Consider the following 14,192-nt stretch of genomic DNA (forward strand, 5'->3'; position numbering starts at 1 on the left):
TTTTATTGTCATTTCAAAATGATATCAATTTAAATAATGAAATTTTGTATTTACCTGTGAGCTGAAATTCTGTAGCAATTTCACATATAATAGAAATTATTTTTCTTATTTATTTGTTTCGATTTTTCCTAACCCGGTTAACAAGATAGTACCGGAAGATAAGAAGGAAAACTAATAGACTGTGCTGTTTTTACTCAGTTTCCCGGGCTTTGAATATTATTTTAGTAGCGCCGTGTGAGGGAGAACGGGCAACTCGACTCGTTCTAGTCAACTCAACTCTCAAGTTGAAGCAACTCGAGCTCGGTTTGGGGTGTAATGTGATAGGCCTCCTCGTGGTGCACCCTGGGTAACGCCAAATCTATCACACGTCATTGTCATCGCTTTTTGTGCTCATATACTTCACCTTCAATAGCCCAGATTACATGTTTTTTTCTACACATCTTGCAGTACTTGTCTTGCGTTTCGTTTTGTCCTGTACATGTTTATGTCTTGTGTCCAACCCCTCATTGTGGACCCCGCTTAGGCGGGGAGGGGTCCTCCCAGACGGGGCGTTGCTTCTAGCGTATGCTCTGTCTGGAACGCTGTCTACCCGCGTGTTTGCCGTGCGTGGAGACCCGTAAGGCTGGAGATGGGGATCCTGGTTAGCCTGATGCGCTAGCTTTGGCCTCGGATTCAGCCGAAACGGGAGGCTTGGATTAGCCCCGTCCAGGTCAATCGGCTGTGGTCGCCTCGGTGGCTGAAGGGGTTACACTACTGGGCAGGTAGAGGGGCCGGACGTCGTTGAGGTTTGTTGGTGCTGCTTCACGACGATCTTGGATCTTGAACGCGTCTGCTCGCCTGCTTTGGTGGTGTATAGCTCCCACCTAACCTGACGTTGCTACTAACCTTCACCGGTTACGTGTGCGCGTCCCCTCGTAGGGCGGCATGGTGGGTGGGAGTGGAACAATACCCATTCAAATATGGGAAAAACAAAAAATGCACCAAAACGTCAAAGAACTACTTTAAGTGAAACTATTGTCACAGAAACCGCTTCTTCAAATCTATCATCTGTCTCATTCTTCTTCTTGCATAGCTCTGATACCAATAAACAGCTGTCAAAAGTATCACCATTCTTGATTGATAAAGCTCTCTATGGCGCAGTTGGAACTCTGAAATCAGTGAAGGCTCTCCGTTCAGGAGACCTTCTCGTCGAAACTAACACTCCCAAACAAGCCGAACTCATTCAAAAGCTCATATCTCTCGGGGACATTCCCATAACAATCAAAATCCACCCCACGCTGAATTATTCACGTGGTGTCATCTCAGACCCTAACTTAATTAACATGGATGAAGATGAACTAACTCAGGAGCTAGCGTCTCAAGGCGTAACATCTGCCAAACATATCATGAGCCGCAAAGATGGCAATCTAGCTCCATCACGTAATATAATCCTGACATTTTCATCCCCAACATTGCCGAAAGATGTCAAAATCGGTTACTATAACCTCCATATCCGGCCATACATACCTAACCCTGTAAGATGTTTCAACTGCCAAAAATTCGGTCACTCACGAATGGCGTGCCGTGGTCAACCCGCCTGCGCAAAGTGCGGCGAGAGGGACCACATTTCGGACAACTGCACTAATTCACCATTCAAGTGCGTCAATTGTGGTGGCGACCACCCCGCATTTGACAGAAAGTGTCCGAAATGGAATGAAGAAAAAGAGATCCAGAAGATCAAGGTCCTTAATAACATCTCATATATTGAAGCACGCCGCCGTGTAACCCCTAACCAAACTCCAATAGCTAGTACATCATACTCTAATATGGTAACAAATCCACCAACAGCTAATAAGACTAACAATGTCACCAAAGCATCTGTGACAACTCAGACCGAACCCATAGCTGATACATCCACTCAAACATCATCTAACCAACCATGTAATAGTTGTGGCTGCTGTTGTTCTGCTGGAATACGGAGGGAGTCCACCACCTCCGAAGAAGCAGGAAAAGCAACAGCGAACACATTCAAAGTAACTACAGCTACTAAGCCAAAATTCAATAGTGGAAATAAATCTAAAATTAAACTATTCAAGACCGGATATTCAAGAAAAGCCATTCAGAGAGCAAAGAAGAACCCTACAGTACAAAACATGTCACTGCTTGATGACAAATCAATTGGTGACATGGATCTCGATAATCCGCCAGAATCCGGTGGTACTCGCCGGAAATTAGACCGAAATAAGTTCAAGGACCTTGAACCGTCTACATCCATTTAAAATTTATGGCCAACATTATTCAATGGAACATTCGTGGTCTTAGATCCAATTACGAAGATCTAAAGGATTTAATTAATCGCTATCATCCTGTTTGCGTGGCACTCCAGGAAACTTTCACGAAGCCCTCGGAGACATGGAACATTAGGCGACATTCCCTGTTTCGTATTGACTACGATCACGGGAGTAGAGCCTGCCGCGGTGTTGCTCTGCTGGTTCCACATCATGTGTCGTCGCGCGTTCTAACGCTGCGCACGAACCTGCAAGCCATCGCGGTGGAAATCTCTACAGGCCTAAGAGTTACCATCTGTTCCATTTATTTGCCACCAAATGACACATTCTTACAGAGAGATCTAGAACAACTGATTGATCAATTACCACCACCATTTTTTCTTCTTGGAGACTTCAATGCACATAACATGATTTGGGGTTCTAACAGCAACACCCCTCGTGGGGAAATGGTTGAACGATTGTTAGATGACATGGACCTTACCATCATGAATGATGGCAGTTTCACTCATTTCCATGCCCCAAACAATAGTTTCACTGCAATAGATTTATCATTATGCTCACCTTCACTCTTGCCGAACTGGTCCTGGTCGGTTGATCCAGACCTCCACGGGAGCAATCATTTCCCTCTAGTGGTTAAGTGCCTTGATCGAAGCCATAGCATACCTGAGGGTCCTCCTCGGTGGAAGCTTGTGGCCGCCCGATGGGCAGACTTCACGGTCAAGGCAGAAATCACGGAGGATATGGTTTCGCAACCCGACGTCGACCATTATGTCGACCTTGTGACCAGTTGTATGATCTCAGCAGCCAATGAAACAATACCCACAGTCTCCTCGAAACTTCCTAAATTTCCTAAACCTTGGTGGAACCACGAATGTAATCTCACGATTAAAGCACAAAAGAAAGCATGGAGTAGGTTCCGGCGGTATCCTACCCATGACAACAGGTTGGCATTTTTAGAAGCAAAGGCGATAGCGAGAAGAACCAGGCGCCAGGCTCAACGCGAGTCCTGGCAAAAGTTTACGACGGGAATCAATTCATCTACTTCATCCAAAATCATTTGGGACCGGATCCGAAAAATCAATGGTCATTATCAGTCTCATCCACTTACCATTTTAAATACCAATGGAACTATTATCAGCGATGTGAGGGATATTGCGGATACCATCGCCGCCCATTTCGCCGCTGTCTCCAGTGATGCGAACTATCCCCCATCGTTTCATCCCATTAAATCATCAGCCGAACGTACATCGTACACCTTCCGGCCTTTTACACCGGAGGGGTACAATTCATTGTTCACCCTTCATGAACTGACGACGGCCTTGCAGCGAAGTCCTGACTCAGCTGTAGGGCCCGATGCTATTCATTATTCCATGATTCGGCATCTCTCACCCGAATCACTGTCACATTTACTCATTTTATTCAATCGGATCTGGGTCAGTCATTCATTTCCTGACACCTGGCGAGCAGCCATTGTTCTTGCATTCCCGAAGCCTGGCAAAAATCCTCAGCAACCTAACAGTTAGAGACCTATTGCTTTGACCAGTTGTTTGTGTAAGCTCATGGAACGCATGGTCAACTATCGCCTTATGCACTACCTTGAGGTTAACAATATTTTATCGAAACATCAAAGCGGCTTTAGACGGTTCAGGTCCACAACATGCAATCTGTTACGCCTTGAGACATCAATAAGACAAGCATTTGTGAAGAGGGAGCATATGCTAGCCATATTTTTCGACATAGAAAAGGCCTACGACCGTACTTGGAGGCACGGAATTCTTTCCGACCTCTATAATTGCGGCTTGCGGGGCAATTTGCCCATTTTTATTAAGAACTTTCTTGCTCGCCGCATATTTCAGGTACGGATCGGAAGCACGTTATCAGCTCCCCAAATTCAAGAACAAGGTGTACCTCAAGGTAGCATTTTAAGTGTAACACTTTTTATTTTAAGACTCAACGGGGTGTTGAACCAACTCCCGTTGTCTGTCACTGGCGCACTCTACGTGGATGATCTGTTGATATCTTACCAATCAGTGAATATGAGGTCAGCCGAGAGACAATTACAAACCGCTCTCAACAAGATTAGCAAGTGGGCTCATAATAACGGCTTTTCATTCTCCGCTGACAAGACTGTTGCTATGCACTTTTGTCGGCGTCGAGACCTACATGATGACCCACAATTGTTTCTCAATAACCATCTAATACCTATTGTAGAAAATGCTAAATTCCTCGGCATCACATTTGACAAAAAACTCACTTTCAAACCTCAAATTGCGCAATTAAGAGCTCGTTGCATGAAGACGATGAACCTCTTGAAGGTCATCTCATCTACATCGTGGGGAGCAGACCGTAAGTCGCTCCTCCACTTATATAAAGCTCTAATACGATCAAAGCTCGACTACGGTTCCATTGTATACGGGTCAGCCCCTCGGAGCTATCTGAGTGTGCTCGACCCAATTCATCATCTCGCTCTCCGCATTTGCTCTGGAGCTTTCCGAACTTCTCCCATGGAAAGCCTCTATGTCGAATGCAACGAGCCATCACTGACATCAAGACGCCAACAACTTTCTTTGAAATATTATATCAAAATGAAGTCTTTACCAGGTCATCCACTTCATCGTGTCATTTTTAATCCGTCATTTCATAGACTTTTTGCTGCTCGACCTTCATGTGTTCCATCTTACGGTCTTCGTATGAGGGCACTTGTAGAAGAAATACAAACAGACATCAGTCGTGTGGCCCCAGTTGCTTGGCAACTGGCACCATGGGAGCAGTCTCTGCCAGATGTCTCTCTTTCATTATCGTTATACCCCACAGCCACCACAGCAGATGTTATATATCGACAGATATTTCTTCAGGCACAGGGGTAGGTACAATAGGTACTTCCCCATATATACCGATGGCTCCAAGAGCCCTGGGCATGTCGGTTGTGCCTACATCTGCTGTGAGGAGACATCTTTCAAACTTCACGACACATTCTCTATTTATTCGGCAGAACTGTACGCAATCCTTCAGGCTCTACGTCATATACGACGCAAACGCCACCGACGATGCATCATTTATAGCGACTCTCTCAGCGCATTGCAAGCACTGTGTTCCTTCACTTTCCACACTCATCCATTCATTCATGCCATTTTTCATGAACTGCATCACCTCATTCATCACGGTACCACAGTAAAATTTTACTGGGTACCAAGTCATGTAGGAATACCGGGCAACGAAAAAGCAGACAACGCAGCTCGAACAACAACAACTAACATTGATAATAGCCTTTTGGTACCTGCCAGTGACCACTTCTCAATCCTCCGGGAAGTGATGCATCGCCGCTGGCAGGATCATTGGAACAATCAAACTAATAATAAACTTCATGCCATCAAGCCCACACTTGGACACTGGCGTTCGAGCTGCAGAACTAACCGAAAGGAGGAAGTTCTGCTTGCCCGGTTACGCATAGGACACAGTCGCATCACACAATCGTATCTTTTACTACGAGAGAGTCAACCGCAGTGCCCTCATTGTCAAAGTCCATTGACCATTGCCCATGCTTTTACTTGTTCACATCATCGTCATCATTTTACGACCGCTTTTGGTCAGAATCATCTTTCACTTCGTGACATTTTATCTGACCATTGCGATGCATCTCGCATTTTTAAATTCATCAAAGCCATTGGTTTTTATGACAAATTATAGTTTTTACAATTCATGTCATTGTTTTATGTTTCACGTTGCTTTTTTATCATGCACAGTTTTTGTTTTTGACATGACAAAAGGACATTTTTTTAATTTTTATATTTGTTTTGGCGCAGTTTGACCAAATTGGTCCTTGCGCCAATAAACCCAAAATCCAATCCAATCGAGCTCGGTTTTAGTTTCCCCGTGTGAGGAGGGCCGTAGACGACCTTGCGATTGCAACCGAGGCGGTAGAAGTTCGTCACGACGCGGATCCTCTTCCTGGCGAGCTCGCTGTATCCGGGTCTCTTGGACATCGCTATATCCGACGAGCCTGATGACCGCTGCCTTTCGAATTGATGGGAGCCCGTGTGGTTAATCAGGGTGTAGAGTTCTTCGGTTGGAGCATTCTGATGTTTGGTGGTGGCAGCACCACTACTACTGCATTTCTTCATTCGGCGAGCACCTGAGTTCTCCTCGTGCCATCTTTGTTGAATACCAAACAGGGTGGAAGATGAAGGGCACCGGGATTCATGGTGAGTGGCCCTCAATTCAAAGATTTCATCTCTGGTGGAGTCGGAACTCTTCTTCTTCCGACCTGGGGGAAAAGAAAGCGACAATTGAATAGAGTTGAACACCCGGAAGTTAGAGATGATTCACAAAATTCGTGTCATGCTCGAACCCATGGCCCGCGGGCTAAATGTGGATTCATCTGATGTGGCCGTCAGTCTTAAACCTAATTCTGTGACAATGAACTAAGCGGTGCAGCTCCAAGTAACTTGGGTGGAACGTGACACACTCAGGTGGCCCAGGGCACATTCAAATTTTTTCCAGAATGAGTACGATAATAGTATAATCAATTGGTACGTTTATGTGTGCTTCCCCCCTCAGGTCAGGATCTTTCACGGGCCTCCTTATACTAAATTTATAGCGTGAAAAAACAAAAAAATGATAACTATTCAGGGCCCGTGGGCTGGATTCCTGCCAGCACAACCATTGTGGGCGCCATGAGTACACCAATATTTCTAGCCAGCTGGACGAACCGGCTAAATGACCAAATAAAAGCATTTGACAGCGCAACAAAATTGACAGCAGCCCCCCCCCCCTTCCCCACCGCCGCAAGAACTGGGCTGACAGGGCACGGGATATAAATATTGTTTTTCTTTTCATATTACAGACTACTGCAATCTGTAATATGAAAATAAAAACAATATTTGGTTGTAGAAAGACACGTGAAAAATGTTGACGCGGTGGACCCGTCAAAGACATCAGCTCAGGGGCTCGATGTTTGGATGGTGCTTGGTTGCCCTTCCCCTGCGACGAGAGGTCGATTGAGCAGAGCACCTTCAGTGTTCCCCGGACGTTTTGCAGCACCATAACGATGAAGTGCGTGGATTCTTGGTGGACCTTTAGGTCAAACTGTTTGAGGGGGGGGGGGGCTCTATACTAAATTGATAGTGAAAAAACAAAGGATAATTTCCTGGGTCCACGGGCTGAAGCCCTGTCAGCACCCCCCCCCCCACACTTGTGGGCGCCATGGGTACGCTACGCGTGGACTTGGTAATTTGAAAATTGCTTGGCGATGATTCCCCATATAATATTTGAACCCCCCCCCCCCGGGTATGGCATTTCCAGATATCCCGTCTTGGCGAGTCTCCATGCTATAAAATATAGTACCGACCAAATTTCATATTTATAGCTTTCGGCTAAACGATGATTGCCTCCATATAAAGAGCCCCCAACGGCCTCTTTAGGGGCCGAATTTCGAGAAACACCCTCTTAGCGAGTCTTCAGGTCATGAAATAAAACTATTGACCAAATTTCATAAAAAATATTGCTCCAGCACCTTCGAACCCCTTTACGACCCCGAGTATTTCCCATGCATGACCTCCACATCCTTGAGCCGATCCCTAAGCCAGGATTGTTTACGGGTGCATCTAAGAGTTAAATAATTTTCCGGGCCCTGAAGGGCTGGATGACCGTTAGCCGCAGAATGCAGGGGGGGGGCGGAGAATGTAATCGTATGAAAACCCGTCTTAACGCATGGACTCCATCCGGGCAACTTAGGGGTCAAATTTCAAAAACTCTCTCTTAGTGGGTCTTTACTTCATGAAATAAAACTACTGACCAGTGAATCAGGTCATCCTGTTCGGGTTCTTGCCCATGTACCCCAGCCCCCACTCCGACAAAGGAGGGCCCCGAGAGAAATTTTTGTTGTTGTTGCTGTAGCCAATTCAGAGGCCCGTTCAAAAATCCTGGCGTGGTGGGCCCGCCAAAGATATTAGCGTAGGGAGGCCCGGGCTTGAAGATTTTGTGGGGGGGAGGGACGTGGTTGTTGCGTCAAAAAGGTAGGCTAGGCAAGGGTCGTGCCCGGAACAGCATGCTTCCGCCCGCAGAGGCCGCCTGTGTTTTCCCAGACGCTTTTCGCCACTGTGATGTTTCTAATCCAACTTCTCGGAGCCCCCTCCCCCTTTTTCCAAAAGGTTCACGGACCCCTGGTTAAGAACTACCGCTTTAGAAAGAGATAGCCATACCAGGGGCCTCTACCAAAATGCAACCATATTACCGGTGTGTTATCTTAGGAATATCATAGGTCCTCGAGCAAAGTGATTTTTCCGAGACCCCTGCCAAGGCCTCAAGAGGAGGAGCCTCGTGAAAATGAGATCTGGTTAGAATTTTCTAGACTAAGCCTGCCTTCCAATTTACATGCATTATTCTGGGAAATTCCAACGAGACGAAGGGTCCTCGTGAAAATGACCCTTCTCCACTCGAGGCCCCTTCGGACCTTGCCCGGATGGAGCCCATGCTTTAAGACGGCAACACTCGATTTTTCATAGCAAAGCCGGACCGAAGCCTTCTTGGGCTCTAGGGCCTCAACGATAATGAAATTTGTTACTATGATTTTCGAGACAGTAAATTCGAAAGCAGTGCTGTCTTAAAGCACGGGGCCCCCCACAAAAATGAGATCTGGTTGAAATTTTCGAGAGTAGGCATGCAAATTTGTCTGGTGGGGCCAGCGCCGTATCAACGCACGGCCCGGGGGCCTCACAAAAATGAAATTAGGTACTCCTTCAGGAAAGTGCGTGCCGCTCGCTTCAGTGATCAAGGACAGCACCGCACGCCACTGTGCAAGTGATCTATAAGTGTGCCGTGGGATAATGATTCAGAAACTGCACCACGGGTCACTTTCCACTTGGGCCTGTGATGCTGCTATGCTATACCTACGGCTTCCAATCCATATATTAACAGTAACTGGTCATAGGCGCTGGAGCCTAGGCAATTCGTGCCCCCCCCCCAATAAAGTTTGTGAGGGGCGAAGCCTCACATCTGCCCCCCTTCAATAATTTCTGAAAAAACAATGTAATGCACCTTCGTATTGTCGGATGCCGTATATACGGGGCGCAAAGCAACTTCCAGCGCCTCCCAGTGGGATCCCAAACAAGAAACTGCAACTTTACCACGACTTGCATTCGTTTTCGCACGAGGCACGTCGAATGACGCCATGCCCCCCCCCCCCTCCCCCACAAGGGGTGGGCTGGCAAGATCCAGCCCTGGGATGATTTTCATTAATTTTTTGTTTTTACACGCTATAAATCCACCATAAAGGGGCCCGCCAAAGATCCCAGCCTAGGGGCCCTACTCCAGGATGACGCAATCAATAGACAAAACTTGAATGTCCTTACCACTTGAGAATTGATAATTACATCCACAATCGCATCCATTTTAAACAAAGTGAATAGATGGATATTTAAGAGAATGGCGCATCGGAACTTACCTCTTTCATGGCCCAGTTTCACTTTGTACGACGTTTCTTCTTCGGAGCACGATGACAATTTCCTCTTGTGCCGTCTGACGGTGTAAGCGTCATCACTGGATTCAGAGGACGATGATGACGACGACGAAAACGATGAAGTCGAAGAAGACGACGACGACATTTTAACACAAGTGGTTGAACTGCTTGTGTCTTCGTAAGGGGGAGTTTAAATTGGTATATGCTTTAGTTTTAAATGGCGGACGACATATCCACAAGCACGCGTTACGATGGAGGAAAGAAAACTCATGTATCGATGCCATTCACGAGACACGAAAACGTAGTTTGTCACGTGACGAAACATTTGGGGTGCTTAATATCACAAGATACATAGACTGACCATATTTTTGTCGAGAAAAGCATGAGTGCCGATTGTAGGTAAAAAAGCATGCCAAAAGTGAGGCGTTATATATATAAAACGCCATATAAATATTTCTGCAAAATTTCATAATTTTTTTTGTGTGTAGTATATATATATATATATAGGTTTCTTTCAAATCTTCAACGGATGAGCTCAAAAACTGCAATTTGTGAAAATCGCGTTCAAAGCGTTTTTTCTTATTCACACACATTTGCCACTATAATTCATTGATTTTTAGTTTTATTTCGAAAAAAAAAATTAACCCGATTGACAAGAAATATTTTGCGTCTGATTTTCATGATTGAATGAAATATTTTTTAATTTCATGTTTGAAAATTCGACTTCAGGGGTCATGACACCCCTTAAATGAATAAATCATCAACAATTTTAAGGTGAGATTTTTTTTAGCAGTTCCAATTCAGAGGTTCTGCGGTTCTGCAAGATTTACATGTTGCACACATCACAGCTTTTGATTGAAATTCTGCAACACAATTAACTGAGTAACGCAACAAACATAATGAATGAAATCGATCACAGTTACAAATATTGTCACGATTACAGTTTAACAATTACAGTTTTAAGTTTTTACGGCATCTCATTTATGTTATGAATCTGCGTATGAAACAGTAGGCTCTACTCAAAACCATATTTGGAGCAACGGACAGTAAAGACAGTGATAAAAAATTCTCCAATAAATACGTTCCTGAATAAACCTTCATTTTAAAAAAATGGCCAAGTTCTGCGAGAATCATGTAGGCTGGAATAAAAATTTAAAAGTGGTCCAAATCTTTCTTGTGAAAAGATAAAGTAAAAATTTATTAATAATATCATCGCGATAAAAATCAATTGCAGTCAAAAGGAAATGAAAAACCGTCATTGCAACATTCAGAAATCGGTATGAAAATGTGACTCGATGGATAATCAATAGAAAATATCCGAGAAACCACTAATTATTTTGAATATGCCAATTCATAAAACTACTAGTTTGATTGAAAGTTTCTGATTGAAATGTTATTATTTTAGTGTTTTCACAAGTCACCTTCGTCAAGCTACCATTTTTTGCAATCTTCTTTGAAGTTTATTACACGTGACTGCGTTTCGATGAGATTTTAAAATAACTCAAAAAATATATTGTACTGTTTCATTGATCAATATGTAATCTGATTAAAACGACAGCGTATAAAAATGATCACGTAGTAAACAGAACGCACTGTATGCACCTTCACCAGAAAATTTTGACTTGATAGTGAAAGAGAACAAACTACCACATTTTAGCAAAAAAATTTCAAGTAGATCCCATTTGGCTAAGACTTTAAAAATCTGGTGATAAATTTGCCAATATAGTGGATAAAACTAATACGTAATTACACGTAACAACGAGGTTATACTATTACACTGCATTGAGAGTAAAAGCGCCAGTCGTGAAAGAAGAAAGCCGAAGTTGGCGTCTAATGGGATTGAATATTTCAGTTCATTTTTAAGAAGTGACAACCCGCTGCTGGCGGAAAAATGCACTTTGGTTCGGTGTTTGGCATATAACTGACCGTTAGAAAAATGACACGTCACAGAATTTCAAACCTTATAACTCACTCAATATTCGTCCGATCCAAAAACGGAAAACGCTTTTCTATATTAGTTTTTCACAAGGAATCACGTGTGTAATTATTGGGCGGTCGATAGTTACCACCCTGTATATATATAATGAGCTTAATTTCAATAAGGACTAAAACTTCACGTAGGCTTCGCGTTGAAAATACGGGAAGGAACGGGATCATCTCTCTCTCTCTCTCTCTGTTTATAATAGTAAAAAAAGTTTGAGGGGCAAAATTTGCCTAAAATTATTGCCAGACTCGCATCGCGAGGACCCGAAACCAACCATGACCTCCGCTTTGTCCCCATAGGGGATATAAGTTGGTCACCCAGAGGACATGGGGAGAACAACAGGTGGAAGAGCAATGCAACGCCCGGGCATGGTATCGTGAGGATATGGGTCGTGTGATGTTGGTTTTCTGTGCAGCACCTTCTATAGCAGAAGGCCTCCGCGCGAAGCTGGTAACGTCACTGAAGACGGTCATCTCACCTCAACCCGCAAGGGTAAAAGGGTTATATCCCGGGAGGGACAGAGCCTGGGTCGTGACTGGTCTGTCGGTCATCTCACCTATACCCCCATTGGTCAGATCATAAAGAGGGTAACGATTGCACACGTGGCGGCCTGCTGTATCCAATGGCTATAGGCGAGATGACTTTCTTCAGTGACGTTACGAGCCGCTGTGGGGGTCGAGTGACGCATTCGCATCGTGAGGATCCGGATTCAAACCCCACCGTCGCTGTAGTGGTGGCCGGCCGAAGTTGGTTTTCAAGAAGAAACAAAATAGGATTTCGTGGTTCAAAATGTGGAAAACTTGCTAGGTAGTCTTAATGACGTTGCAGATGAACTTGGTAACCCGTGCGGAGGCCTTCTATCTTTAGGAGATGCTGCTCGCACCCATGTTCTCGCAATGCGAATCCGTCACTGACCACTCGATCACTGCAGCAGCTGATTTTGCCCCCCCCCCCAAACTTTTTTAAATGAAGAGATGGTCCCGTTTCTTTCCGTATATTCAATGCGAAGCTACATGAATTTTTAGTCTTTATTGAATAAGGTGTTGCAAGCTCGTGACGTCATTAAAGAAGGTCATCTCAACTATAGCCATTGGGTATTGGAGGCCGACGCATGCGCCATATTTACCCTTTTTTGTAGTATAACCAATGACAATTGGTGGGATGGCTTCTTCGGAGGCCATATGCTACAGATGGTGTTGGCCGATCTCCCCGTTAAAAAGTCTCACCACAGAAAGCAACGGGCCTACAATGGTTCAATTATTACACTTCACTCATAGTTAGAAAAATTGATGGCGGACGTCAGCACTATAACAAGCATTACACAGAAACAAACTTCGCAATACATACACGCATATTTTCAAGCATGGCCCAGGTTCTCGGGGTCATCTTCATCGAGTCAGAGTAGCACCTCCTAGAGATAGAAGGCCTCTGCACTCTGCTTGTGACGTCAGTAAGTAGTCCATTTTCCCTTAGAATATCCAGGGAAAAAAATTCCCGTGCCAGTAACATCGTTGCGAGGATAAGAAATGATCGGGCTCAGAATTGGCGATTTCTATGCCCCACATCCAATCACCATGCGGTATTTGTGAGCTAATCAGGAAGATTCTACGTCAAAATAAGAAGAAACGAAACAGGATTCCATGTTTCAATATGTGGCAAACTTGCTAGGTAGTCTGAATGACGTTTATGGCAAAAAGTGCAGAGGCTCTTCTATCTCTAGGAGGTGCTGGTCAAAGCAGCGCGCCACTATCTGGTGGGAGGGCCAAAATTAGACTAAGCGCAAATTGAGTCGCGTGCAGCGTTCGCGGGTGGGCGGGACCTGAGTGCGATGACGTCAACACGCCCCACGCGTAGCGAGGGGATGCGCATATTGGAACGCGTTCCCAGTGCACGAGCGTTTTAGAAAGCAAACAATTTCGGAGGACTGGAACCTTGTCATTTGGGAGGCTCCCGGAGCCTGGATTATTGGTAATTAAAGTTGACATTAATGAAGACAACATTAATTAAAAATAAAATACGGGAATGCACTGAAAAATGTACATTAAAATACCGTATATAAAAACGTGAACACAAAGAAATGAAAAAAAATTAGGATTGATGACAATTCAAAATTAGAGAATAATTAAAAAACTATTGAAAATTCAGATGTTTCTGATGAATTTTTCCTTAAAAAAAACTAAAGGTACATAAATGAATGAAAACCTTACATTAATTAATCGAAATTGAAAATGGATAAAGATTAAGGTAAATTTAGGAGGGATAAAAATTTTAATGAAAATTAATGAAAATATATAAAATTTCAAATTTAGAATGAATCATACAATAAACTTAAAGATTATTGTATGATTATAAACAGAATTAACAGAAATTGGATTAATGAATATTCCGAAATTAATGGAATTTTTCCGAAATTAATCCCATAAAGAATGAAAATTTGGAACTTCTGAAAAGTTAAAACAAATGAAACGATTGATCACAATTTAAA

The sequence above is a fragment of the Pholcus phalangioides genome, unplaced genomic scaffold (assembly GCF_987345545.1).
Source record: "Pholcus phalangioides strain wild (caught in Gottingen) unplaced genomic scaffold, Ppha-v1.0 ptg000010l_1, whole genome shotgun sequence".
NCBI lineage: Eukaryota > Metazoa > Arthropoda > Arachnida > Araneae > Pholcidae > Pholcus > Pholcus phalangioides.